Here is a 5,176-nt window from a genome sequence, read left to right as displayed (position 1 = left end):
TATTAGATCCCACACGACTATAACTCCCGACTCAACTATGGGGATTTTGATAGAGGAGGTCCCACCTTTAATTGTAATCTTGAACGCTATTCCATTGTCTTCTGAGAATTCTTCATCATTCTCCCTTCTCGAGCCACCATACTACAGTGGTATATTCTCTGTAGATATAAACTTGAGAAGTGTTTAATAACTTTTGAGGATCGGGCAAATATAAATTTGCTCCTTGTTTTGGGTGTAATGAAAGGGGAGAATAGTTCCCATAGGATATTCAATTAGCTAGAAGGTGACAAATTTATTATAATGGGGCAACGAATACATTCTCGATGGGTGCATGCTCTTGGGAAAAAAAAATCCTCCCATCCCCAACCAACTTGGCGGTCGGCTATATTCTAACCCCATGATTTTCTCCCTTCGCATAATCTGGGGATCGTGCATGATAAGCATAGTTATGAAAAGAGACATTCAAGAATATATATTTTTTATTACAAACTCGGGGTAGTTGTCCTAGAGAACTGTGATGACCCCTTGGTGGAAGTACAAAGTGTTGGAACCCCAAGGTGTTTTAATGTGATCAAACAAATTAAGTTATGTCCTGTTTGTTTTAACCCTTGTGTTTAAATGTGCAGGAGCTTAAGAGTACAGGAAGTCGAGCGGAAGACGTGGCTAGCGAGAAGAACGGCACGGGGAGAGAGCCAACGGGCTCGGTGCATCCAAGGGGCGTGGTGCCACGGAAGAGTACACCGGTGGACGAGAAGAACGTGCGCGACGTTCAAGGGACGAGAAATCAGAGAAGAAGGCTGCTCGAGGAGAAGGTCGAAACTTAGATTCGGGTGAGCCCTATTCCGGATGGCCGAGATCACCCAGACTAGCGAAGCTGGAGCGAAAGACCCAGACTGAGACGAGCTGAACCGGAGCAGAGGTCCCGGATTGAGAAAAGTCAACCCTATTGACTATCCTGGTCCGGGCGCCCGGACTCGACTTTTTGACCAAATCGAGTTTTGACTCGATCTGAACGTTAGTGGATAAAGTTTATCCCCCCCCAGGGCGCCCGGACCCATCAGGACACCCCGAATAGTGCTATAAATAGAGCACTGATTTCCACAGTTTAGAGCAACAACTTGTAATCCAGTTCTTTCATTTCTATTTCTTCTTTTATGCTGTTAACACTTTAAGAGACTACTCCACCCAAAGGAGATCATCAGATAGTACGTCATATTTTCCTTGGATTAGCAATCCTCTGATTGCAAACCAAGTAAATCCTCTGTGTCTGATTTCATTTAATTAGTCTCTTTTTGTTTTGATTACAAGTTTTATTATTAGTTGAAAATCCGAGAAAGGTTGGTTTATTTTTTCAGGGCAATTCACCCCTCCCCTCATGCCGGCCTCCAAAGGGACCAACAAGTGGTATCAGAGCAAGGACGGTTTAGGAGGACTAACCGTCGATCGAAGCAACGAGATGGTCGGACCAAGCATCGTTCCACCAAAATTCGAGGGGGACTTCGCACATTGGAAGCGGCGTATGGAGGTATTTCTGAAAACTGATTTTGAAATTCGTTTAATAATAAAATACAGTTTTGTAACTCCTACAAATCAGAATGGAGAAGAAAAAGAAGAAATTAAAGTCTTTGGACGAAAAAGGAGCAGAATGATTCCGTAGCAAACAATCGAGTGGAGTATCACTTGTTAAATGTGCTGCCGCCTCAAGAAGTCAACCGCATCGGAAGCTACTCGTCGGCCAAAGAACTCTGGGAGAAGTTCCTGATAGGACCCTTTGTGTTTGGCTAGAGGGGGGAGGGGTGAATAGCCTTTCTTCGATTTTTCACCTACAATTTGTTAGCGGAAGCAAATAGAAATAAAGGAAAGACAAGAAACACAAGGAAACAATGCTAACTCCTTGGTTTACTTGGTCTCCACCTCCTTGAGGTGACTAATCCAAGGCACACACCCACACAATCAAGCTTCACTATAAACTTCTCCTTCTCGAATCACAGCCGAAGGTGGAGAAACCCTTACACAATTTTCTCTTCCTCTTTACAAAATGAGATCTAAGATTGGAAGGAAGAGAATCAGAATCTGTAAGCTTGAAGATCACTTGATGAGCACTTTTTCAGTTTTGAATAGTTGTTATTGCTCCCAGCTTCAAAAACTGCTTTTATAGTTTCTTCCGATATCAGTCGACTAATATAGCTATCAGTCGACTGATGGGCTTCAACGGCATTTAAGATTTTGAGAGATTTTTAGTCGTCGGTCCATAACGGTCATCTACCAGTCGACTGGTGATGGAACTAGTCGACTAGTGCCCGATTCCAAACAGCCTGCCGCATTCTGTTTGTTTTATGTCTTGGTACCAGTCGACTGGTGTGTGTATCTGTCGACTGGTACCTTATATCTTTAAGATTATAGCATTTTTACAGTTTGAGACTTACATTACTTTACATACTTGAATTACTCTCTTAGCTTAGACTTCATGCCTCCAAGCACCTTCCATCAGCCTTGCGCCCATAGGATGCTTCCGTCTCCACGACTCCTCATCCTTGCGCTTGCCTTCAAGGGCTACCTTTGGCTTTGTCATGCTAAGTCTCCTTTTTGCCAAGAGGTCACACCTCCGGGACTTTCCTTGTCAAGTCTTCATATCTGCTCACTCAACATTTATGTTAGATCACAATTAACACCTAACTTAAACTCATTTAACCAAACATCAACAATGAGTAATGTCTTGAGCAAGATTGCTCCAACAATCTCCCCCTTTTTGATGTTTGGCAAAATTTATTTAAGTTAGGTCTTGAAATATACAACAACTATAAGGTATGATAATATCCATGAACCATATAACACAAGGTATAGTCATAATGTGAAGCATACGCTTAAAAAATATCTAACTTAAACCATCCATATCATGTTTGGCAAAATTTGTTTAAGTTAGGTCTTGAAATATACAATAACTATAAGGTATGACAATATCCATGAAACATATAACACAAGGTATAGTCATAATGTGAAGCATACGCATAAAAAATATCTAACTTAAACCATCCATATCTCCCCCTTTGACACACAACAAAAAGATGGAGAAATTAAACTCCCCCTCAATCCAACATGAATTGAAACTCCTCCTTAATTCAACACGAATATAACTCCCCCTCAATTCAAAATATCCTCTACAATCAAGACTTATAAATGCACATAATAAGAAAGCCATGGAAATAAGACAAATGCTGATATAGAAAAACTCAATAATTAGCAAGAAAGAAATAGATAACAATACGCAAATGACAAGAGCTACAATAGTGGATAGCAGTCACATGATGTCATAGAAAGCATACAATAACATACACCTAGCATAGTCATGAACCATAGTGTTCGAGATACAACAAAAGATAACTCTGTCAGTGCTAAAATATATCTCGACACCAACTGAAACAAAAGCAACATGCCTAATGATCGTCACCAGAAGGAGGATGTGGAGGGGCTTGGTAAGTCAAATCCCAGCGCTGCAGCATCTAGTACATCGTGGTCTGACGCTGCTGAGAGGTAGTCCAATCCTACCGAAAACTACGAAACTCCTGAAATCCCTGGCGTACGGTCTCCTCCAACTAAGTCAGCCGATCCTCAACGGGCACAGGAGCTGGATCTGGCGCCAGTGCCAGAGCAGGGACATCCACCTCCTCCTCATCGTCAGAGTCATCGGTAGCCTGAGCACGCCACACCATCACCCCCTGGCGTCTCTCAATCCCTGCGAGAGATAGCTGGCGGGCTCCAATCTGATCATAGTCTTTGGACAACTGATGCTGCTGACCCTTAGAAACATCTATACCCCGAGATGCAAAGAAGGAGGTCAGGATATGGCAAAAAGGCATGCACAACTTTTCCTGGATAGGACTAGAAAAGTGCAAGATGGACTCAAAGATCTGAAGGGTGATGTCAATATCGAGCCGGTGCTCCAAAGCATACATGAGGACTAGATGGGGTAACCGAATCTTGGCTTGCCCTCTAGTGATAATGGGTAGGATGCACCCAATAACAATCTTATAAAGAATGTTACTATGGGCGAACATACGAGTGGCATCAAAGATGCACCGCAGAGGAGCCCGGGGAGCATTGAAGTAATACTGATGTATCACTTCGACCGACAGATGAGAAAATGACTCAGTGAAAAGCTCAACCACAGTACGAAAACGCATAAATGTGCTATCAAAAGCCTGACACCCTAAGAACGACTGGAGAATGTTGGGAGTGAACTCAAGGTCTACACCGCCAACACGAGATACCCATGCACGACCTCCGCTAGCACTAGGATGCGAGTTATTATAGAATTCCTTGTACAGGTACAGCATTACCGTATGCATGCAATTAACTAACCTATCTAACCCAAAATGTAGGATAGTTTCCATGATATCAGACACGATCTCAATAAAATAGGTCTGATTAATATACCGACAGCTCATCATGGCAAAGTCAGTATTAGCGAATCGTTGTTGTGCGACTTCGGAACGAAACCTATCCGCCGAAGGCACGGGGGCGGACTGTCAGGAGGTCCACTCACCAACCCTACGCTTTTGCCTAACTCTAATTATGGAAATGCGATGCATGTGGACCAAATGCAACCCCAAACATGTTGGGTTTTTCGGGCCGCGAAAACCGCTTTTCGCGTCACGGAAACCCCGAATCGCCCAAGCCACGGATCTCGTGCAAGGTAAAACTTTCAAAAAATGCGAGTACGAGTTTAAAACACGATCGACTCTTAGATCTACGAGGGAAAAACATTTACCCTTGATGCGTGCCCTTCGCAATCCCGCAACGTCCAAAGGTAGCCGGATCTCGAGACCGTCAAGCAAACGGTCCTCTAGCGGTATCCACACGAACAAGGAGTGGTCTTCTACCACTCAAAGATGGAGAGGAGAACCCACAAGTGTGCTAGCACTTTCTAGGGATCTCGGATTGGATCTAAAAGATGAGAAAGGAGAGAATATAGAAGAGGAAACACATGTACACCTCTTGGTTCCCTCCTTTGTGACCTTCACCTTCCTTTAGGCTTTGGATTTAACTCACACTCCTCTTTTTCTCCATGAAACCCACGACCATCAGCAAGGTTGAGAGAGGAAAAAGCACCCAAGGAAGAAGAAGCATTTACCACAATTAATTTACCACAAGACAAAACCCATTTTTCCTTTAGTGT

The sequence above is a fragment of the Zingiber officinale genome, chromosome 9A, assembly GCF_018446385.1.
Source record: "Zingiber officinale cultivar Zhangliang chromosome 9A, Zo_v1.1, whole genome shotgun sequence".
NCBI classification, from domain to species: domain Eukaryota; kingdom Viridiplantae; phylum Streptophyta; class Magnoliopsida; order Zingiberales; family Zingiberaceae; genus Zingiber; species Zingiber officinale.
Note: the sequence above shows the minus strand (reverse complement) of the source record.